We start from the raw sequence: 25,957 nt of genomic DNA, 5'->3' as shown, positions 1-25,957 counted from the left end.
AATGATTGATTCAAAGTGCAACTGCGCTGACAAATATAACGTAACTGATTATCTACAGTGTGTATTGGACCTTTATGAAAGAATATGCCAATACAAATCTTGCAGTATTGACCAAATTCACCTTTGCTTATATTTTGAATGCAGTAACTTTTTCTAATACATCCAGCATTGATCAATGTTCAGAAGTGTTGCTTTATACATTTAAAAAAAAATGTTAACCCAAAAAATTAACATTCTGTCATCATTTACTCACCCTCATTTTTTATTCCTGTCAACACAAAGAAAGTCTAGGACATCCAAAACAGCACAAGATATTCAAAAAGAACCTATACTGATTTATTAATTTTACATCATGTTATAATAACCATAATTTACAATACCAGAAATTATTACATTATGCTGTCACAGACTTTCAGTTATTTTCATCAAGGACTATTGGTTTTCATGGACTTCTGTTAGTTATTTTCAGTCACATGTTTTCCTTTGTTCAGTTTTGCCTCCACTCTTTAGCTGTCATGGGAAATCATTTGATCAGCTCAGGTGTTACTCTTTATTTCATTCATTTGGTCTGTATTTAATTTTCTCTGCAAGCTCACTTTAGTTGTCTGGTCTTGATTGCGTTCTTTAATAGACCCTGTTTGAATTTCATCCATCATCGTCCACATCTTCGACCATCTGTGACGGAAGACTAGACCCAGAAAATGGACTTTGCTTCTATTAATGTTGCCCCAATGAGGGGCAACACAATTTTGAATGGAGCTACAATATTAGTGTCCCAAGGCAGAGACTTGGAGCATTCCTTGACTTCTGCTATCAAGCCAGCTGTGACGACATTTGTCTCATGGAGAGATGTCAGTGTGGACTGGATGACGATCCCTGCAGAGATCCGTGCTGGACCCTGCAAAGCTACATCAACTTCACACTGTGGATGAATGGATCCGCATTCACAGTGGGCGAAGCTGAGGATGACAGCAGCCTCGTCCAGCCACAATACAGACTTTTAGGGCCCTATCATACACCCGGCGCAATGCGTTGCCAGGCGCATATAGGTTTAAATAGCAAATGCATTTGTGCCCATTTGTGTGCTGGTCTGAAAACGAGGTGTGCTCAGACACATTGTTGGTGCATTGCTATTTTGAGCCAACTAAAATAGACTGCACCATTGACCAACTAAAACCTGGTCACACACAGGGATGCACAGCAACACACAAACATGCCAAATCTTAAATATGGAAGGTAATGTAAAAGATTATTATTGCGTACATAAATATAAAAATGCCTACATGTCATAATGTATAGTCTATCGCTTTCTTATGCAAGCTGTTTTTTGGTTTCACTTTTACTTTAAAAAACGATCACGTTCAGCAAGGAGGGGAAGGTTTTGAAAGGGGGTGCACAGTAACTGATTTGAGTGGGCTTGATCCGTGAATGCCCTCTCTTTGCCCCGGCCCTGCTCTCTGGAGAAGCGTTCAGTCTGTTCTCACAAATTCCGGCATGTAAATAGCAAATTCGCCATGGCACGAGTGCAATTGGCTCTTAAAGGGAATGGGAGATGAGACTCTGATTGGTTTAATGCACGTTACGCCCAAAACACACCCACGACTCATTAAGAGAATAGGGACAACCGTTTAAGACCATGCGCCTCTTTAAAATAGCAAAAGTGGATTCGGACACACCCCAAGTGCACCTGCGGCGTGCGCTTTAGACCATGTGTAGATACTGCCTCCCACCCATCACCCAAATCATTGTTATCATCATCATCATCATCATTGCAAGTTAAGGATAGTGTTATGAATGAAATGGACAGGAATTTACTATTCTCAATAACTTTCATTGACTGTATCTACCTGTTGCATTATATACCCTCATATAGCCATTCGTCTTCCCCTGTATCATGTTGCTGTAAGGTGAAGTCGCAGGACTCATACTCAACAGCCAAGTGAGTGGCCTTTGGCTCTGCCTCCAGCCTCTGATCCTCTCGTTCCACCTTGGGCCATCGACCTGTCGGCTCCACCTTGGCATCATCAGAGACCCTCGACCTTACGGCTCCACCGGGTTCACTTGTCCCTCCAGCTTCCCCTTCATCAGTCGGCACCCTTGCACCACGTACGTGCGAGCCTCCCACTAAGGAAAGGGCATGAAGTGTGGCCAAGTATTGTGACCCATACTTGGAATTTGTGCTCTGCATTTCACCCATCTAAGTGCACACACACAGCGAGTAGTGAACAAACACACAGCTAATGCTGCGGCGCCCGGGGATTCAGTGCCTTGCTCAAGGGTCTCACCTCAGTCATGGTATTATGGGAGAGAGTGCTGGAGCTGAGTGCTGGCACCTCCTCCAAAGACTTTGGGTTAAAAGTTTGACTCTCCAACCATTAGGCCACGACTCCCTACTACACTTCGGATCTCCACCCCTTCGGCTGCAGTGGGATCCTCCTTCCCCCGGGCTCCACCCAGGCCTCCTGTGCCAGAGATGTTGCCTGATTCCATCAGCTCTTCGTCATCGCCTTGGGATCACCTGAGAGCGACTCTGTCTCTATCGTCCCACAGATGTCTTCGGCCACCTCCACCTTGGCTCCTCCCTCCATCAGTGTCGCCATGGGCTGTCGTTTTCACAGTGCTCTGGTTCTGCAACATCTGGCCGCTCCTCCTGTCATCGCCCTCATGGATGCTCCCACCATCTGTGCCTCTGTGGAGTCTCTGTCCGCCTGTTCTCACCAGCCTTCTGCCTGCTCCTTTCCAGCCCTTCTCCAACTCCTCAACTTCCTCTAAAGACTCCCCCCTCCATTCCCTCCTCTCCTTTCCTGTTTTTCATTATGGCACGAGGTCACGCCTTCCAGGAGGGGGTGTTATGTCACAGACTTTAAGTTATTAGGTGTGTTCGACTTCATCTATGGCTACAGACGGCAATCAACGAGAGTAGCTGAGAGCAGTCGCGGGCCGAGTTGAAAACGGAAGCATCAAGTCGGACACTTTTTACTCTCGTTAGTGGCGCTCTTGCGGTGTTTGCATGCTCTATCACAGAAGAAGTGAATTAAATGCAATATTTATCAAATACACCGACTTTTCAAAAACGTTTTCATGAGCAACAGAAACACGTTTTATATACTGCTTAATACAGCGCCCTCTGAACAAGAATAATGATAAACACAAATATATACTATTTAAATACTAATAAAGTGGGGTTATATATGCTTTTATCAGTGTGTTATGATAGGTCTGACTCAATATAACATTGCGCCTACAGTAAAAACACTTTTCCTGTTCTAAAAACACAGATTTGTTAACATTATCGGACTTGAGGATGTTAGAATAAACCCAAAACACACGTGATCGTTGTCATGCATTGAATCTGGCCAATCGTGAAACAGCCATGTGGTCATCAGAGCTCCTGCAGCCGCTCTGAAGAAACTGCGCCGGCTGAGTCAGTCGGCTGCTCTCAAATCGCTATCGTGGTACTTTGATGCTACACGTGACAGTCACAAGGCGTCGGCGCCGCCTCTAGTCGGACAAAATTTCTAACCGGCATGCACTGCTTCAAGTCAGAATTGATCGAGCTGCGCAGCGCTGTGCAGCGCTGTGTTAAGTCGAACACACCTATTTTCATCATGGACTATTAGTTTGGTTTTCATGGACTTCTATTGGTTGTCTTCAGTCACATGTTTTCCTTTGTTCAGTTTTCCCACCACTCTTTAGTTATCATAGAAATTAATTTAATCTGCTCAGGTGATTCGTTTGGTCTGTATTTAAGTTTCTCTGCAAACTCACTTTAGTTGTCTGGTCTTGATTGTGTTATACCACATGGTTGCGCTACGCTGAGTATAATTGTGTTCTTTAATAAACCCAGTTTGAATTTCATTTATCATCATCTTTATTTTTTGTCCATCCATGACATATGCTAAAAGATCATTAGAACCATAAAACTGCTCATATCCATTACTAAAAGCTCAGCTTGTTGTGTGGCATCATTTCCTCACTGATGACTCAAAGGAAGCTTAGTAAAATAATTATTACTATTACTCAAAAGTTTAATGTTGCCCTTATTGCCACTTTAAGTAATATAAAAGTGGACAGGAACTAAACCCTCACAACAGTGCCATAGCTCAGTTTGTTAGAGCATGTGCACTAATCGCTACAACAAGTCTACTTGGTGTCAAACAGATAAACGTGTTTAAATAAAACCACAAATTGCATGAAAAGAAACACAGTAGTCGCATTAAGATGCACTAAATGTCATCGCCAGAACAACTTGCAGATTGGATCGCGTCCCTCTCAAAAGGAAACAGAGCGTATCATTATCTAGCAACTGACAGTAAGATGGATCCTGCTTAGAGCCAAAGCAGGCAGAAGCTCATCCATTTAGATGTGTATTCTGATAGCTCACTGAGAGGAAACTCGCTCTGCTCTCTAGAATGCCAAAAACGCAGCCTCTTATGATCTGCGGAGAAGATAAGTATTTTACCAGAAGTTCAACGCCTGCTTCACACGATCAGTTGCATACACATTGCTCACTTATTTTTTTTATATGAGTCAGGGTATGAAATAGACTTATAAATCCACAGAGTGGTCCAGTGCAAAGAAAACGAGTCCTCCTTTCAGACAGGATGGATTAGGCGGCGTTCCTGATGGATACGATTCTGCTGGTGACCATGGAAACTGCCGCCTTCCGTGTCCCAGCCTGCTTTTAGATCAGAGAGCAGCTGCTTTTACATACATAAGGATTTTACTTAATGAATGGAAGCCTTTTTGAGAACGAAAGTCTTACTGAGAGGAAAGTGGTTTGACTTGGTGCCGATCTTTTATGTAGGTCTTAAAAAAGATGATCAAATAGAGTTTTTCAATTGCTTTCTAAATTACCTATTCATTCTTTAGGGGTTTAACACTTTTCTTGGAATTTTCTTGCACTCTAAAGGGTTCAGGGTTTAAATATTCCTCAGGGTTTTTTTAAAATGTTTCTTGTGCAATCAAAAGGGCTCAGGGTTTAAATATTGACTGTCGAGACATCTTGGGATTCAACAAAGGCAGAGAACAATGCTGGAAGCAAATCAATAAGTATTGTTCTATTCCTCAAGATGTTCTACAAACCTCAAGATGATGCAAGTATGCTCTAACGTGCTGTCTGGAAAATAATACAATATATAGACAAAAGAAAGCTATGTAGCTCTTGTCTGTAAATCCAATCTAGCAATACGCAAGGGTATAAAAGCTCGCATGACGTGTTTACATATGAGGCATCTGTCAACTGCAAGCTCCGGCATACATCAAACTACAACCTTAATGTGTCTTTGGAGGATTTTATTAAGAGGTTCATGGGTATTTTAACTCCAATTACCCTGTGTGGAGTTACATCCTGAATATGGTATGACAGTGTATAACCCCTGGCAACACATCAGAGGAATTACTTCTCCTGTGGGGTCGTTTATTGGCTGCTGGGAGCAGAAGTGGATCTGGGGGTCGGTGTCAAAGAAATGTGTTGACGTCTCTTCCTGCACACCACGAGCAGGCAATGTTAAGTTGCGAGCCTTAAAGGGCTGAGGAACATATGACGTTTGAAGATTTCTTGGCCCCGACCTCTTAAAAAAAAAACAGAGAAATGTGAAGAGCCAAAGGGAGAAGATGGAAAATATGAAGAGCTGTCCGCAGGGGAAATGTTAGTCACACAGCTATGATAAAACAGCATTTTATAACAGGTTATGGTATGTATAACACTATGACATACTCACACTTTTAAAAGAGATGTCTTTATGAGAAATACCGATTTGAAATTGTAAAATAACTAGTGGTGTCAAAACTAGTGTATTAACGCAGGCAGTTTTTCCAGTTTAACAGCGTTAAAAAATGGTAACACTTTATTTTGACTTTTATTTTAATTGTTAGACATTCTACTAACAGTAAGAAACTTTGCAACTAGTCAACTAGTCATGAAATTATTAGTAGACTGTCTGCTTAATATCTTCTAACACTCTTCTAAATTTTGCAATTGTATGTCAACTTATTTTACTAACCCTAAACTTAACCTAACAGTCTGCTCTGGGAGTAAGTAGACATATAGTTGCAAATTAATGAGAATTAGTTGACATCTAGTTGCAAAGTTACTTATAGTTAGTAGAATGTATAAAGTGGACTATCAAAATAAGGTGTAACCAAAATATTTAACACAGTGGCGGGGTTGGGGTTGGCCACCCCACTCACAGCTGATGCTTCTGTCTCTTTTTTTCTTGCAAGTGCACTTTTCCTGTCCTGTCAGGCATTATACTGCGCTTGCAGCACGCATGCTTCAAATGCACACACACACTCTAACCTGTATAATTTCATATTAAAGTGTGAATGAAGTTTTAACAAGTCAGCAACACGCATCATATGTGTATGTCACATGTTAAATATCAGAAATATATAAAAATATATGAAATCTATGAAAATGATTTAACAAATTTAACGTATGAAATATACATACAATGTGCATCAAATACACATATTTTACGTTGATGACGTGTTAAAATTCATTTATTGAACCATTTGGTTTTCAATATACAAGCATGCGTGTCAGATCCACGTCACATTCAGCAGCGGCAGCTCTTAAAGTAATAGCAGCCAAATATTTTGAATGTAATGTTGGATAACTTTATTCAATTTCAGCATATTTCCTACTTGCTTTAGTTCACTTTAATTAGATTTTACAAGGCTTAACCTTAGTCTTAGACTAAAATGTAAGTCAAAGCTGTTTCATCTGAAAGAAATTTGCACTGACAGATCTTAACAGTTCCTTTGTTTTGTCTTTAGATGCAAACCAGTAATGTTTTTTTTTTTTTTTTTTTTTTTTTTTTTTTTTTTTTAAGGCACGTTTGTAAAAATTATTTAAATGTCCTAATTGAGCAATGGCCTAATCCTGGTTTAGTCTAAACCCTGTCTGTGAAACCGGGAATATATATATATATATATATATTTTTTTTTTGTTGTTGTTGTTTTGACAGCACTAAAATTAACTTTATAGACAATGGTGGACGGATATGTCACTTTCCGGAATCATTATGTGGTTATAATGAATTCTGATGTCATTATTTATTTGTGGTGCTGTTTTAGCAGTATTAAAAATTAGATTACAGAAATAACTCTGATAACTTGAGAAAAAAATATATATTTATATTTAAAATGGCAGTTCAGGATAATTGTTTTTTTTTTTTTAGTCATCTCAGTGGTAAAAATTATCCCAACTAACCCCATTAAATATTAATATTAAAATGAACAACATATTAATCCAATTATTTATGATCAGTTGCAACATTTCCATTGGATTAATAAGCAAATTTCTTTTACTTGTGGCTAATTTAAGAAAACTTCGAACAGAAAATTGAAGTGAAAGCCATTTCTTAAATTCAGAATTTTGAACAACTACTCAAGAAGAATACATCCTGTTTACAGTTTAGTCTAACTTTGATATTTCAAAATATGACATAATGAAGTTTCATGATAAGCAAGGTAATATGCATTCCTCCAAAACTTAATCCAACAGGAGCAGACCAACAAAAAAATTCACAACCTTTAAAAATATTAAAAACACTAAGAAAAAGAAGGATTCATCCTTTAGTAAGAAGGACGACAGTGAAATATAGGTGCTCCCACTTGAGGGGAATGTCTGAGAGAGGCTGCTTCAACAGACTATGATTTCAGCAAAGAAATCCAGAAAAATTACAGCTTAGCAGCAGCAGTGGACACTCAAAACCATCCTCGCCAAACATCGTCACATGAGTGCTTTATTTACACGCTATCTCACAATTTTCTGTCCCACTTTCTAATTATCAGTGTCACAAGAGTAATTACACAGCCCAGTGTAAAACTCACAAGAGTCTCACAAGTGTTATTCTGCTTGTCAAGTGTAATCAAGATGTTACAGTTCATCAGAAATTGTTGGTCTCTCTGACGGAAAAATTAGGTCCTGTAAATAGGAAACTAAAAATCTGATAAAAATCAAGGATCCTTAATTTTGCATGTATGTCATGCATGCACGCTTTTCATTTTAGTATCTAATGGGGCATACATTCCTGCAAGTGAAGGACCAGGTGTGTTAGCTTAAGGAAAGAGGAGCATCTGGTTTCACTGGAGAAAGGAACACACTTACTAAGCTTTAATGTAATTCCAGTCTATGGAAGTGCATGTATCCAATAACTATGAACATTTCTGAAATATATTGCTCATATGTCTAACCATAAGTGTTAGACTTATAGTCTAGACTCGTCCAGCACCATTGGTGCTATGGAATGACATTTCAAATCATATAGCTTGTTGAGGAGAAGTGAATTACTTTTCCAAATGACTGATCTTATGATTTTCATCTGCTGGACGATGAAACTGGCAGAAAAATCATTAGAGGAGGGATCTGAGACTTATACAGAGACCTGAATATCCTAGAGATTTAAGGATCTGTTCTTTTGACTTGGTTCAGTAAGCTTCGCCCTAGTAACCATAGAGAAAAAATCAACCAGAATGCCTTAGCTACCATATAGCAATGCCCTGGCAGCCACCCACTGGACCCTAAAGCTCAGTGAGAGTGACTTTTACACATGGAAACACTGCTTACATTTTCACAAGCATGGTAAATGTCAGAGTGGTTATAAAAGTCTAAATCACTCAGACTATTAGGCTTGGTTCACACAATACAAAAATTGTGCAATCAATAATAATTTTCAACAGTCCGCTCACACTAAACATTTTATCCCTTAAGGGTGTATATTACGTTCTAACAGTGCAATATTTTTCCCCCAATTCCAATTTATTTATAAATCACATATTATTACAACAGTGTTGACTACAGTGCTGTAGAATATAATCAATAAATAAATAAAATAATTACAAACATAAATAAACACAAATTTAAACATCAATACAGAATATTAAATCCTTTTCCCACAAATTTATTTTAAAAAGGAAATTCAGAAAACATTTCTTTATGGTCCATTGTGCAACTAATTCTGTAGCATATTGAAAAAGGGTTGAAAAAAAAATTTCTTAAAAAAAAAAAAAAATAAATAATAATAATAATCTTTAAAAAAAAAATAAAAAAAAAAAAATATATATATATATACATATAATATTAAGAACATACTTGAATGATGAGTTCCTCAGTATTGTTCCTAAAACCACCACCAACAGCAACAACACCACGTGAACACTTTAGTTAATTAATCTAATTACGGTAATTACAACATGGCGTGAACGCACCTTTATTCAGCCATCACCACACCTGCCATCGATTATCACCTCATCTTGACACACACATAAGCACTCACCTTGCCTACCCTCATTGTCTGGTCTCATTTTGCACTACCCACCAGGGGAAGACTGGCCATCGGGAGCATCGGGAGAATTCCCGGTAGCCTGTCAGCCAATTTGGCCCGCTGCCTTCCCTATATTTTTTTTTAGTATTGTTGTTGTTGTTTTTGTTGCCTGTCAAATGTATAAAAGTAATTATTTCGGAATGCACCATTCAATAATAAACTCTAATAAATCATGAATCGGTTAGTCTTGACTGGCAAAACGTTTCACTTCGCTCGCACTCCACACGTTGGCAGATGCGAGATTCGAGAGTGGAGTAGAAGTGCCCAGGTGGAGCAGAGAGAAAAAAAAACTGTCCTGTTCAGGACTTCAAGTTTTGTCTTTGTTTACTTATTTAAGCATTAAACTGCTAGCAAATGTTAGCAGTAGCAGTCAATTACTGCAAAAATAACAAAAGGACATAATTACAATTGTAAAGAGTAGGAATTTAGCCGACAAGTATTCACATAATTTTAAAACAGGTTCAGAAGGAGCTATATGGCAGACAACAACACAACCCTTGTATGAAAATTAACCGTGTTTTTAATAAAAATAAAACCAAAAACCGTGGTTACTATAGTTAAACCATGGTAACCACAAATTAACAATGGTTGTGCTACACTATATAGTTTCACCATGGTATTTGTAGTAAAACTCTGGTTATACAAATAGGAAACAATCTCAAAAAAAAATATAAAAAATAAAAAATTAAAATAAAAAAACAATGGTTACTATACATTTACAATAGGCCTAATAATACTGTGGTTAGTTTTTCTTAGGACAAAACATGACCCGTGATAATGCAAAAACATAGATTTATCTATAAATATATATTTAAGATGTAACTATAATTGTACTAATTTTGACATTTAGGCAAGCTAAAACAATAAAATGTAGTGCTAATGTAATACTTAAATTTCTCAAAAATAAATGTAGGCCTATACTATTACAATGAGGTGGTTGTTTGCAACAAGATGGAGATGTGTTGATGAAAAAGTGACAAGTACAAGAAAATTTGTGAAAAAAGTGAACACACAAGAGATACAGAGAGATTAAAAGAGACTAAAAAGGAAACTGGAAGTTCAAGAAATAGCACGGCCCCAGCCGATTGAAACCTTTTTATGTGATGATTATGAAATTTTTCCCAGTCCGCCCCTGCTACCCATTTTGAGCCTGTCTGAGTACTTATCTGTAAGACTTACCCTACTACCAACCTGTTAGACTTTACCATTGTTACTCTGTCTTCAGTCATCTTCTGTTTTCAGTAGTAATGCAAAGTCTGATTCATTTCCACAAACCAGTTTTTTCAGACAATTCAAAGAACCGATTCATTGGTTCCTTAAGTCATCTCGCAATGATGTCAGTATGCATTTCTTTTATGAGTCACATCTGACCAATATTGAGTAGCCTACACATAAATGCAGATATGTTCTACATGTCTGAAGTATAGGCCTATAGAAAGAAAAAAACTTATTGTTACGGAGGGAACGAAGCGAGGAGCAGGCGGATCCATATGCAAAGCTTTACTGACATTAGATAGAAACATGGTCATAGGCAGGCTGGGTCGAACACAGTCAAACAGGTATACAGACAGCAAGACACAAGAGTATTCCGTGACACGGGCGAGGGTCTGTCAGCAGCGAACATAATCCAAGGGGAGGGGCAAAAGGGTGATCCAAACAGGCAGGCTTGAGTCCATACGAGGGGCGTACAGAGTCTGTGACAGTGAGACAAAGGGTAAATCCACGACGACAAGGCTAGGGTCGAGACACGAATGACAAAACGACATAACAAGGAATAACTAGGAAAAGGCTCCGTACTGCAGCTAACACAAACGAGTGCTAAACGCTGTACAGTACTCAGCCCAGAATAGTGAGAAGGGCCTTGTATTTATGCAGTTCGTGATTGGCTGCAGCTGTGAGTGAAGTGGAACATGGGAAAGGTAGTCCGGGGTGTAGTGCAACAGTCTGTGTAATGGCAAAGCGACCTCTGGTGATACTTATGAGTCTTATGAGCTCACTGATTTAGCTTAACAACTTAAAATATAATCTGCATGCACAATAAACCTTAGTAAAATTCAGGTTTTTCCATGCTTTAATAAAAATGTAGGCATATTAAATAAAACTAGTCTAACATATTTCCTGTATCATTCATTTATTATTAAAGAAACTTGCATTGTGCATGAGTCTCGTTCAAGTCCTTGGTGATACACACAATTGTGCATAATGTCAGTAATTTGCTCGTTAGAATCCTTGGTAATCTTTGGCAAACTTCGACATTTGATTGAACCGGCTCGTTCATTCAGTTCCACCTGCCAGTGCCTATAAAGCGAATGGACTGTTATTTACAGCTAAGCGTTTGCTGTTGATGATAAACGCAGTTACTCACCTGTTTGCATCGTTTGTTTCCCATACCTGCCAATAAACAACCTCTGTGGAAGTTACCTTTGTGCTATCTTCTTCAGTTGCTGACAGAAGACCAGACTGATTAACAAGAGCTTTATGGCAGCCTTTTGTTTGAAGAATGGATCATCGATCTGCTGAACTAAGAACCTGTGAAAGATATTCTGTGCTCCATCGATCAAAATGGCCCGCAGTTTGTAGATGTATGCTGAGGAATTTGTCCAGTATTGTCCTTTAGTACCCTGTGATGTCCAATTTCTCATAGGTTTGTTTTGGATTTGATAAACCATCACCTAGCAAGACTGATACCACCAAGCAGTCCTACCCTCACTCTGAGACAATATTTAGACTGGGTGTAGTGAATTTGTGGCTCTCCCTATACAGTTGAAGAAGTCAGTGGGGTGAAAAACAACAATATCGCTACGCAGCTATTCTCTGGTAACCAATTCTATGTGCCATTCCTTATCCTCCAATACCAAACCAGTAAAAACCATGAGAGCCAAGCTGCCATTTTATCCTGACAAGTCAGCCAAGCATAGTTTAAAGAGAATAGAGAATATTTCGTGTTTTGCGAAAAAGTTCCCACAGGTACATTATCATCATGAGATCAGGTTATGTGTCATCCTGTGAAGATGTTTCTGTGTCCTCTGCATGTTCTGTGTAAGCCAAGAAGGCTGATCATGGATTTTAAGCCGGTCTTATGTGTTTGGCCTAAGTCGTGGTGACCCATTAGCTCCCTCTTGAACCTCTGTGGCTGTCACTCTTCCTAGGCCTTGCGACCAGTCAGCTCCAACATGGCTACTACCTTTTACGGCTCCACCAGGTTTCCTCACCTCTCCGGCTCTGCCTTGGTCAGTCGCCACTCTGACTTCTTTTCCACTCTGGCTTCTCCCGCCTTCATCTTCCCTCTGGCCCTGCCTGTCCTGTGCTTCTGTCCTGTACCCACCTCCAAAGCCCACTCTTGTCCTCCTCTGGACTGGGGGGGGGTGGTATTTTCTGAATTCTGTGTGTTTAGCTGGGTTTTTGTCTTGTGGCTCTTGTTTCTATTCTGTGTCCTAGTTTTTAGTCCTAGTTACTTTCCTATGTTTCAGTCAGTTTCTGTGGTTACTCATCCATCCACAGCCATTCGTTATAATGGATTCTAAGCCCAGTGCAAACCATGAGCCCAAGCCTGCCACGATACCAAAGCCAGAGCCAGCGCTAGAGTCACAGATTGCTCCATTGCTCTGACCAGGTGTGTGACCTGGCTACATTGTCTGTCATAGAAGGAATACTGGTAGATATGACGGGATGGATTGAAGCCTGACTCCTACAGCTAAGGTGGATGTAGATGCGTTAAATTCTGAGTCACTGACTGATTTTGAGAATGACTGCATTAAGCCTGTTTTGTTAGCCTGTTTTGTCACCCAGCACCATGTTACTAATGTCTGTGCTTCCGCCCAACCCTGAATTCTCTGTTTCACTGCTGCTTTCGCCCAGTTGTGAATCTCCTGTGTTCCCACTGGTTCCACCCAGCCCTGAATGTCCTGGTCACTTACAAAGTTGCCTTGGTTGTCAACAGTACAGGCCTGGACCTACTCAGAACCATTAGCTTCACCTTGGACTTCCATGCCCATCACTCCTCCTATGGCCTGGCAACTATTTGGCGCCACTGTGGATCCTACCTCACTCTGTTCTCATTTTCTTTTCTTTCCTTGCCTCATTATTTACAACCCAGCATACAATGTTAGATAAAGTGACCAGCCAACAAAATCATCTAATTAACTTATCAAGGATGATCAGCAGTGAAAAATCAAAGGTTATATAGCTTAAAAGCAATGTTGTTGTTTACTTTATAGACTGTCCTTTAATTCTGAGCATGAACATTGAACATTGCAATTCCATTGATGATACTAATGTGAACATCGTGATCTATTTATTAACATGAACAGTTTATAAATGGAATGCAAATTGTAGGGCTTCAACTCTAGGAAGTGCTTTCAGGCTTGTTTGTTTATAAGTATGTATCATTGACTTTTCATTTGATTAAATAGGACTATCAGGGAAAAAAAGTTTTGCATCAGTCAGAAGGTTCTTTCACAAAGTTTACTTTGTAACCATCACTCACACTTTTCACTCATCACCTGGTGCACTCTCAAAAAATAAAACCAGTCATTTAGCCGCCACTATTTGCGGCACTGTGATTTAACTGTCATATTCAATAGTACAAAAGATCACATTAGCATGATGAGAAGAGATAATACGTTCTTTAGACTGAACTGATACTCAATGTTTGCTCTTCAGGTGCAATGAATAAATGGTAAATTAACAAAGCATTTCTGAAGCCTTTGATTCCCTCACACTCAAGAAAGAATCCCCATGGAGAAACTGACCTCGAGTGTCCTTCCTGTGAGAAATGAGTAGGTAGCACAATGGGAAGTTTAGGTTTCTCATAAACCATAACCAACAAAGCCACCCACAGAGAAACTGCACACAGTGGTCATAAGATGGAGGATCTACAAAATCTCCATTTAGCATCTCATCTAATGAGCTGTCATTCTTGTTTAAAGGGCACCCATTCTTTTTTTCAGCTTCAATAGTCATTTTTTCCTCTAATCTACCAATATTTTCTTGATATAGCTTCCTGATTATTTTCCAAGGCATGTGAATCAACCAAGCTGTTTTGTCCTGTATTTTATTAACTTTTATCACAATTCATTTGATTGATTTTTTATTTGATTTGTTATTTTTATTAATATTAATCTTTATTGAAGTTTCAGTCCCTAACTCTGTTCCAAATTTGAGTAAGATGTTTAGCGAGACAGCATCAGTTAAAGGGATAATTCACTTAAAATTGAAAATCTTATCATCATTTACTCACCGCCATGTCGTTCCACTCATCTTTGAAACAAATTAATATGTTTTTAATGAAACCTGAGAAATCTCTGTTCCTCCACTGACAATAACTTTAATGATTCAAACAATTCATTACAGCACTGTAAAAGTAATCCATATGAATCAAGAGGTATGTAAATCTTTATTTCTGTTTCAATGATGAACAAAAGTCTTTAGGGTATGAACAACTTAAAGGTAAGTAAATGATGACACTTCATTTAAGACAAATTGTTCCTTTGAGGCAGTCTAGCTGTGCAGCTTCCTAGAATGTGGAACTTCAAAAATTTACAGCAGCATCCTTTAAATAATAATATAATATCCTTCATATAATTCCCAGAATGCTTTGCTGTAGGCCCAGAGAAAACATTCATAACAGAAGTAGTCAAAAGCAAGCCAATTATAAGCACATTTTGACTTTCTGTGATGAAATCTGTCATAACTCTTTTCTATCCTGTGAGATCTGTTTTGAACGTATTCAATAGTTTTTCTATTGTGTGTGATGTTTTGCTTTCACAGCCTCCCAGCGGGCTCTCTGGGGTCTGACACATATAGCCAGAGATCTCTGCTCTCCCTGTACCTTCCACAAACACACTGATTGTTAGCTGTTATTATTTCTCAGATGAAATCCCCAAAGTGACGTAGTCTGCCTGTTGTTAGCTCAGGCTTAGCCTGCCTGGATCGCACAAAGCTAATATGAAGTTCATTAAAATAAATCCCTGTAGTAAACTCCAGATCTGCCTATATACTTGCCTATATAAAATCTGAGTGTTAAGACTTTACATAGCATTAGCACAAGAAATCACAATCAGGCTGCTAATACTGCGGCATGCATAACATTAAACAGAGTCTGTCTTTTTGTTTCAGGGTCATAACAATGGGTACATTTTACTGTGAAAGCGCTCAGCTGCTATATTGTGGGTTTTTCATAACACCTCTGAAATCACAATCTAGAGTAAATGGAAGGCGAGCAAAATGGAACAGGTGCACACTGATTACAGCACAGCAAGATGTGCATTACAACGTGCTTTGAAGATGAGATTTTTTTTTATTTACTTTTTTTACTTTTTTATCCTTCAAGCAGATAGAAACATGTTTGTACAGCATTACATCATGTGCTAAACCTAGAGCAGGTTTGTCCGACTGTGATTGCTTAATCTTTAATGATATCATGGGCAGTACGTGTCTCGTTTCTTATTTCACCCTGAGGGAAAGAAGAAGGAGGTGCTTTGAAAACATGCCAGATTTAAGTCAAGCTCAAAGTAATAACAACCCACTGAATATAAATGTAATTTCTTTCAGAGCCAGTCAAAATAAATAAGCATCTTATCCGAGGATCATTAGGTGTCTTGTTTTACCACTACAAAAATATAACCAAACCATTTCTTAGTGAAATATACTAGAATTCAGTTTCTACTCACAGTAGTATTTACTCACACTTGTGTCACTTTAAACCTTTCTTCTGTGGAATTCAAAAGAAGAAATTTTCCAAAATGTCCTGGTTGCTCTTTTCCATTGCAATTTCTGTAAATGGATGTGGAAGTCTTTAAGTTTCAAAAAAGGCTTTAAAAAAAATAAAAACAAAAAAGCACCATTTAAATTAGAAAAAAAAAAAAAAACATTAATTAAAAAAAATTGTCTATGCAAATTTTAAGTATGCTGAAATCATATGAGGGACAGATTGCAAATCACTACAAAAATCTTGACATTTACTGTCCTCTGTGTATTCATGTCAGATCTAGCATGATGTCAGGAGTCAGATTATTTGAATCGGTTGATCCAGTCCAGAAAACAGTCATTTAAAATTATTCTTTTATAAAAAATTATTTTTTGAGTTAAACTCACAATAAACTTGATTGTTTAATAGCTGACTGGAAACCGGGGTATATTTTCAGTGAATAACAAACAAATTTTTTGTTGGTTTGCCACACGAAGATATCATTTCAACTTTATATAGACAATTTATGGTGATTTTTCAGCTTTTTTAAACTTTAAAGCCATACAGTTACATAAAACGTCTCCTTGGGCTCTATTTCAACGATCTAAGCGCATGGTCTAAAGCGCACGGCGCAGATTCACTTGGGGCGTGTTCGAATCCACTTTTGCTATTTTAAGGACGGGAAAAAAGTCAGCGCGTACGGTTAAGGCTAGAAGGAATACATCTCTAGCTACTGGGCATGCGCACATCAATCTAACATTATTTTTGTCAGACTGTACAACAATAATACTGTTTTTGTATTATAGTAAGGGCCAGGGGCGATTCATTTTAGGGGGGCTCAGCCCCCAGTGAGGGTATAATAATAAAAAAAATTATATATATATATATATATATATATGACTTTCGTATGCGCACTACTTTTTCCGATTTTACTTACGCCGCCTTTCCACTATCTCCGACGAATGACAAGCGACAGACCGGAAGTCATTCATTTCCAATGGCAAGTAGTGCGGGAGCTGCGTGGAGTTCCGATCATATGCGTATGCGGAAATTCGGATCTGAGTTGAGCTGCGGATGCGTTAAAATATTTGGCTAGACCGTATGCGACTGCCCGACCAGATATGTATTTTATTAAAAACTATGAGCGTATGGTTAGAATTACCAATATTTTATTCACTTTTACATTATTCTTTAAACACTATTTCTGTAAAATGTTGCTTTAGAATAATTATGGCAGAAATAATTATTTTATAATTATTAAATTATTATTTACGTTGATTAGCCCCATGAAACCTACTATGCTTTTATTTTGGGGGGCATTTGTTTTGTGAAGATACAATCATGCATTGATCATATTCATTCAAATCATTCATTTTACCAAGGAGAATATGCCAAGGTTAAGGTTAGTGACGGCTGCCACTAGGGGAAGTAATGCGACAGTCGTGGCCAAATGTCGTGTGCAGTGGAAAGACGGCTTTACACTTTCGAACCCGTTCAACAAGGAAGGGAGAGGATGGAAAGGGGGGGCGCAGTGACTCGGTGGGGCACCGCCCACGAATGCTCATCCTTGACCATAACCCGCGTCTGCTCGCTCTTGCATCCGGTAGCCTACTTTGATGGCATAGGCTAGTTACACTGCTTCAAGTCAGCCGCGGATCTGCTCAAATCGAGCAAAACATTATAAGCTCTGCAGACCGTGCGCCCATGCTCCTCCAATTAATTATCCATTAGCGGTTTAAATAAATAAGTGATATTTTGTAAACTGTATTTATGAACTGCACAGATGCAGATATTGTAACAATCTATCGATTTAGGGACAGCCATTTGTAAGGGCTAAATTTAGGGCCGGGGTAGGTGTAGACGTTAAAAAAAAATGTAATAGGTAGAACAATTAATTTCATTGTTAGTTTCCGGTCTGAGCTGTATACCTTCTAGCTACAACTGGCGCACACAGCGCATGGTCTAAAAGGGTTGCCCCTATTCTCTTAATGAGTCGTGGGTGTGTTTTGGGTGTAACGTGCATTAAATCAATCAGAGTCTCATCTCCCATTCCCTTAAGAGCCAGTTTCGCTCGCGCCATAGGATTCGCTTTTACACGGTGGAATTTGCGAGAACAAAGACTGATCCCTTCTCCCGAGAGCAGGGCCGGCGCAAGGGGGGGGCTCGCATAAAAACAGCTCGCATAAGAAAGCGATTGACTATCCGTTATGACATGCAGCCATTTTTATATTTATGTACACAATAATAATCTTTTACATTGTAATTCTTTAATTTTTAATATTTGCCATTTTTTGTTTGTATGCTGCTGCGCAACCCTGTGTGTGTAATAAGCATCGTGCACCTGCCTATAGGCGCATATTACTAACACGCTCTTTAAATAACAAGAAAAATATTGCACCATTGACTTTAGATCAGGTTTTAGTTGGTCAATGGCGCAGTTTAGTTGCCTCAAAATAGCAACGTGCCAACAATGCGCCTGAACACACCTCGTTTTCAGACCAGCATGGGCGCACAAATGGGCACAAATGCATTTGCTATCTAAACAACGTGGCGCAGGAAGTGAAAATGATAACTGCGTCGGGCTGAAACTAGCAAAAATCAATTGCGTCAATTGCGTATGATAGGGCCACTTTTGTGTTCCACAGAGGAAAGAGGATTGTTAAGTTTAGAATGGTATGAAGCTGAGCAAATTATGACAGAACTGTCATTTTTAGATAAAATTTCGGTAACACTTTACAATACGGGTGCACAAATATGCATTAATCCATGCTTAACTAATGCAGAGATAATCGTAAATTAATATACAGTAACTCATGAAGAACTAAAACATTTATTAATAATTATTTCATCAGCAACAAATGAACATTCTATATTATTCATAGATTAAGTAATCAATAAACTGTATTAGTTAAATGTGTCATAATGTATTAATTACCTAATAACTTATTTTATTAAGAGTGTAAATTCATGTGTTAATTACCACAACAGGTTGAAGCCACGCATCTCATCTTCCAGTTGTCTGCTTTAATTAATCATTAGCTAATGATTTGCAACCATATCATAATGTTATACTTGTTGAGGCACAGAACTATTAACTACTTAACTAACTCCTTCCTGAACATATTTGTGCACACGTATTGTAAAGTGTTACCAAAATTTCCCTTTAGATTTTGCCAGCGTCACAACAAGAAAGGCTAATTGAGGTGTAAGAGACATTATGTTAAACAAAATAAATACTCTTCAAACACAGACATATTTAAACTTATGAATATTCCCTGCTTAACAATTACAACCTCTGGGGGGTTTTCACAACAAATTACTGTCTAATTAATGTTACCACCGCATGTCTGGGAAATGCCATTCAGAGCGTTTCTAAAACCAGTGAAAAGGAGGCTTAATGTGCAATTCATGATCTTGCCAGTGTGGCAAAACACTTCCATGTTCTCAACAAACAGACACCGGGCCTTCTCATGAAATTCAAATGGATACAAAAAAAAATGTGACATTTTCCGTATACACTTATGTTTCTCAGGGTGTATCAATGACTTCAGGTGTGGGTGAATTATAAATGTGTGAGCAGGTTGTTTAGTATCACAGGCAGCAGATTTCGCTGTGTAGGCTGAAATGGATTCTGAGGCTATTACACACCTTGTAGTCCGCCTGTTCAAATGAAGTTAAAAATGGATATGCATCCCCTAACAAAATCATGTTAACAGAAACTCAATTTGAAAATGCATCGTGAATAAGTAGCTTTGAAACAAACCCACAATTTGGCAGAAATGTTTTTTAAAATCAGATCAATTAGATTTTTTACAATATAAGAATGAAGTGGATCAAACTTGCAAATGGTTCTGCCCAAGCTCAATGCATCAAATGTGGAGCAGTTTGTTTCTTTCCCTATGGGCCTGCTGCTAACATTCTCAGTGTAGGTGGCTGGAACACACGCTGCACTTTACATAAAAGTGAGGGGGAGGTGACTAGGAGTGCAGCTCATTTAACTGTGTAGGTGACTCCATCAGTGAATTCACTGTCATAAGGACAGCACTATATTATTAAGATGCAGGAATGGATCTTCTAACAGAAGGTAAGGATCTAGTGTACTCTAATCAGGTTGTTGACTGACTTAAGCATGTTGTTCATTAATATCAAAAAGCTTAGAGAATAACAAAACAGAGATTGTGATGAAAGCATACAGTAATTTTAGTGACAGGACTTTGCAACTGGCTGTTTGTGTTTCTATGCGGAAAATTAACCTTTATTATGAATGTTTAATGCCGCTACACACTGGCATAAATGTGAACATAACAGTGTACTGCAGAGTTTATTCAAAGGTGAACTTTTGAAATATTCTTCTGAAAAGCATCTTGGAGAATAGCTTGGCTGCAAACGTTGTGGCTGCAGTCCACAATGGTGGGCCAAAAGAGGGTTTTCACAACCTATTTCTTTTGTTTTTTTATTTGTAGAATAGAAAGAGTGCACACCAAAAGCTTGAACTAAATCAACTCCTTGATTTACGACTTTATTGATGTTACTTATGACTTTAAAGGGATAGTTCACCCTCATGTTAGTCATGTTAATTTTTGTGTGAACTGTCCATTTAGGACTTTATTTCCAGCTATGTTCAGTTCACGGTTTATACTTGAAATGACCACTTTTTTCTTAATATGGAAAATTGTTCAGATCTGTTCTGAATCAGCAAGAGCTAAATTACACAAGTAACATTTGACAACTTTGAGACAAAATAGTTAGCACAATGGGATGACTATTTACTGGTGTTTGAACGAAAAAACAATGATTCTTTATTTTTAATGCAATCACAGAGGGTTTGTCTAAAGTAAACATAACCTCATGCATAATTAAATATTTTTTTCTCCTCATGGTGAACATGTTAAAGTGTTCAGAACATTATTTTAATCATGTCTCACCATAGGATAGCCGTAAAAACAATTTCCTCGCTGTCACCTGAAAGCAACACTTTCATCAAAACCCAATCATTTTTGACACTTTAATCCTAAACTGAAATAAACCTCTGCAGCAGAGACACAGGGTACAACATGGCTAAAGCAACCCTTGAGGTAAAAGGTCTTCCTAATTTTATTTTCTCCTAAAGCACCATCACCTTAGGACATCCCTAAACTGCTGTTTGTCTCTATATAACTCAAAAGATTATTGCTGTATGCAGAATCCATGAAATTATCAGATGCATTTTGAGGCAGAAGACTTATGATTTTTTTGTGAAAGATAATTAAATCAGTATGTTAAATAAGGCTAAAGGCAGAAAACAAAACTGGCTAGTAATGCAATAAATTGTTCCCCAAACTGGGGAATGGATTTGTAGCTCCAAGACACTTTTCAACGAAAAGCCGAATAATGCTGGAGTTCTCATAACTTGAGCACTTGTGATTGATTAACAAAAAATTGTTTTAAAAAGTGAGTGTTTTGAATAAGCGTAATCTGAAATGTTACTTAAAATCTTGCTATATCAAGAGTATGTTTATGATGACAAGCATTTGCCATTTCACAGGGGCCTCAAATGTGGGGTTGAAGTACCCAACACAATCTGTAAGATTCAAAAGAAAAGGTCTCTCTGTCTATCAAACACCATCCACTAGCAAATCAGACACCTGGAGTGAGCAGGAGCTCTATAAATAAAATCCAGAGTTTGATAGATTAGACGCCATTCCAGGAATAAACGTGTAATTAATTTGTATAAGATTTTTATAAGAGAATTTCCACTCCATTACTTTACATCTTAAATGTATGAATATAAAAACACATAATATTAATTACGATAATATGTGCACAAAAAAAACAATTGCAAATAAGATGCATATTATTATCCCCTCATATCATAAAAACAGCTTTGACCAACGGGTATTTGTAATTTATTTATATATATATATATATATATATATATATATATATATATATACATATTACTTAAATGAATACCTCACCCAAATTGATGACAATTTACTCACCCTCAGGCCATTTGTTTGTTCATTGGGACAGATATAGACAATATACAGTGCTGCTTGAAAGTTTGTGAACCGTTTAGAATTTTCTATATTTCTGCATAAATATAACACAAAACATCATCAGGTTCTCACAAAAGTCCTTAAAGTTGACAAGAGAATCCAATCAAACAAACAAGACAAAAATACATTGTCATTTAGTTATTGAGAAGAATGATCCAGTGTTTAATATTTGCAAGGTGCAAAAGTATGTGAATCTTTGCTTTCAGTATCTGTTGTGACCCCTTTTTGAAGCAATAACTGCAGGTAACATTTTTTTATGTAACTGCTGATCAGTCCTGCACAACGACTTGTAGGAATTTTAGCCCATTCTTTAATACAGAAACACTTGAACCCTGTGATGTTGGTGGGTTTCCTCCTAAGAACTGCTTGCTTCAGGTCCTTCCACAACATTTGAATTGGATTAAGGTCCGGACTTTGACTCGGCCGTTCCAAAACATTACCTTTGCTCTTGTTTAACCATGGTAGAATGACTTGCGCGCTTGGGGTCATTGTCTTGCTGCATGACCCACTTTCTCTTTAGATTTTAGTTCATGGACAGATGTCCTGATATTTTCCTTTAGAGTTGTGCTGGTATAATTCAGAATTTTTTGTTCCATAAATGTTGGCAAGTTGTTCTGGCCCAGATGCAGCAAAACAGGCCCAAACTATTATACTACCACCACCATGTTTCACAGATGGATAAGGTTCTTCTTATGCTGGAATGCAGTGTTTTTATTTTTCCAAACATAACACTATTTAAACCAAAAATTATATTTTGGTCTCATCTGTCCAAAACATTTCTCCAATAGCCTTCTGACTTGTCCACATAATCTTTATCAAACTGCAGACAGACAGCAGTGTTTTTTGGAGAGTTGTGGCTTTCTCCTTGCAAACCCTGCCATGCACACCATGGTTGTTCATTGTTCTCTTGATGATGGACTCATGAACTTTAACATCAACCAATGTGAGAAAGGCTTTTAGTTGCTTAGAAGTTATTCTGGGGTTCTTTGCAACCTCGGAAACTATTATACATCTTTTTTTTGGAGTGATCTTTGTTGGTCGACCACTTCTGGGGAGGCTAACTGTGGTCTAGAATTTCCTCCATTTGTACAGAATCTGTCTGACTGTAGATTTGTGAAGTCCAAACTATTTAGAGATGGTTTTGTAACCTTTTCCAGCCTGATGAGCAACAACAACTCTTTTTCTGAGGTCCTCGCAGATCTTCTTTTGTTTGTGCCATGATTCACTTTCACAAACATGATCAGACTTCAATAGATACCTGTTCTTTAAATAAAACAGGGCTGACAACTAATTGTCATCCTATTGACTGAGAACACTTCTAAACAGCTAGGCTCTAATTTTGCCTTCAAATTAACTGCTAATCCTAGAGATTCACATACTTTTGCAACTCACAAATATTTAATGCTGGATATTTTTTCATAATATATAAATGACAAAGTATATATTTTCATCTCATTTGTTTAATTGGGTTCTCTTTTTCAATCTTCAAACCTTGTGTGAAAATCTGATGAACTTTTTGGTCATATCTATGCAGAAATACAGAAATTCTAAAGAGTTCACAAACTTTCAAGCAGCACTGTATTTGTCTAAAACTGTTTTGGGCTGTTTTCACTTATAAACAGTGCGTACAGTACTTCTCACCTGATTCAGGTGAGTGATTTTCTCACTGGAGAAAGCAAAATTATTACTGAAGCAACGGTTTAAGGTTCAAAACATCTTAATGATGAATTTATTACAAACATTCAGCTTTTTGCTTTATAAGATGTTATTTTTATCAGCTAGAGTCATGTGGAGTATTGTGATGTTTTTATCAACTGTTTGGACTCTCATTCTGGTGGCACCCATTCTCTGATCTATTGGTGATATAGAGTTAAACTAAATGTTAAATAAGTTAAATTTCTCCAAAACTGTTTTAATGCCGTAACAAACTCGTCTACATCTCGGAGACCTGAGAGTGAGTACATTTTCAGTAAATCTTCATTATTGGGTGAACAATTTCAATTTTAAGAAATGCGTTAGACTTTAGTCAGGATAGATCCATGTTTACTTTTTGACAGGAATGAAAACATGGCTGTGATGACTTAAAGTGTGGTGCATTCAATGGATTGTACTCTTTTAACAACATACCAACAACCAAAACGTAATTCTGAAAAACACTTTCATTAGACAAAAACTCAAACAATAACAAAATTGTGATCTAGAACCTTCACACAGTGCAGACCATTGTAAAGACTGTATGTCTTTTCTTGACATCCTCCTTTTCATCCACGTTATATTCAACATGGCTCCTAACCTAAGGCCTATAACCTACTTGGGACCATCAAAAATGTTTTAGTCCCTGTAAATATCTGTTTGAAACAACAGCATTTTATCCAAGCAAAACACTTACACATATTTGGTACTCAGTAAGGCTGACATTCATAACTGCTATAAATGTAATAACTGCCATTACAGATATTTAAAAAGTGACAGCGCACAATATCTGTACTACAAATTCAAAAAGAGGGAAGACCTGCTGCACTGCCAAAGCTTCATATTAATTAACTGCTGTGCTGCTTGATCTTCTCCAATTTCTCCCATGCTGTCTGGCCTGGGAAACCTTCCCCACAGAGCCAGTTCCAGTTCCATGCCAGTCTCGCAAGGTCAACCAACCTAACTCCTCATATGATGAAACTGCCACAACCTGCCTGTTTCCATCAGACTGTAAATTCCAAAAGCAACTCTACAATTCAACACCCTTCAAATACACCACTGCTAAATTTCATTCAGATTTCGTTCATAAATTTCATACTTTGAAGACAACAAACTTAAATGATTAATTCATAAATGAAGCATCACCTGGTTAGTCAACAAAAATACAGGATGCACATAAAAGCCAAACTGAAATATTCACAGGGAAAATGATTCTCAGGTCAGTCAGGTCGTTTATGTACAGCCACAAAGCTGCAGCCACAACTGTAACATTGCCCATCTGTTTTGCTTTCAAAACAGAATGTGACATCTCAGAACAATTAAAAAAAGAAAAAAAATAACTTGCATTACTAAATGAATTGTGTTTTAGAGCTAATTGGTTTAATGAACAATTCAATGACTTGATCATAATGACAAACACTTTTTTTCATTGCTAAATAAATCATTGTTATGGACAAATCTGTTAAATGAACGATTCAATGACTCATCATAAATACAATGGCTGTTTCTTAAACTGCTATACTATTGTCACGGTAGGTCCAAGTAAGGCAAAGAAGATGCAGGTAATCCACATAAATGCTTTTAATTAGAACCCACATGATACACAAAAGGTCAATATTCCAGGTTAAACAAACACTGAACAGAAACGAGACTTAAAATAGGGTAGCTGACGAGGGCAAAACAGGTGATGGGAGTTAACTAATATTGAACTAATGAGAACAGGAACTTAGCTAAATAAGGACAAATGGGAGCTTGAAGAAACCAACACAAAGGAATAAACCAATACATAAGAGAACCTATGTGAAACAAAACACAACAAAAGAGTTCATAACTGTGACAACTATATAGTAGGTGAAAAAAAAATTGCGCAAAATACTAATAATAGTAGTCCAAATGTACTGTATTCATACAACAGTAGGCAAAAAGTACCTGGATGACTTGCTACTTCTGGCAAGATTCTGTAGTGCACATCCAATGAACACTTCACTATCCCATGCGGCCATGGGACAGGATTTGTGAATGGTAGTGAAGCCAGAGATTTTTTTACTATAGGGAGATGAGAGGGTCTGTATTACTTACTATTGGAGAAAGCGTAACAGTCAACTTGGATCATGTGTCCTTTAATAACCAATCACATTACAGCCTAGACGTCACTGAATTTCATTCAGAGTTGTGTGTCACCCAAACGCCGTGTACAGATTCCATAG

Source organism: Labeo rohita, chromosome 21 (assembly GCF_022985175.1).
Source record: "Labeo rohita strain BAU-BD-2019 chromosome 21, IGBB_LRoh.1.0, whole genome shotgun sequence".
Taxonomy (NCBI): Eukaryota; Metazoa; Chordata; class Actinopteri; order Cypriniformes; family Cyprinidae; genus Labeo; species Labeo rohita.
Note: the sequence above shows the minus strand (reverse complement) of the source record.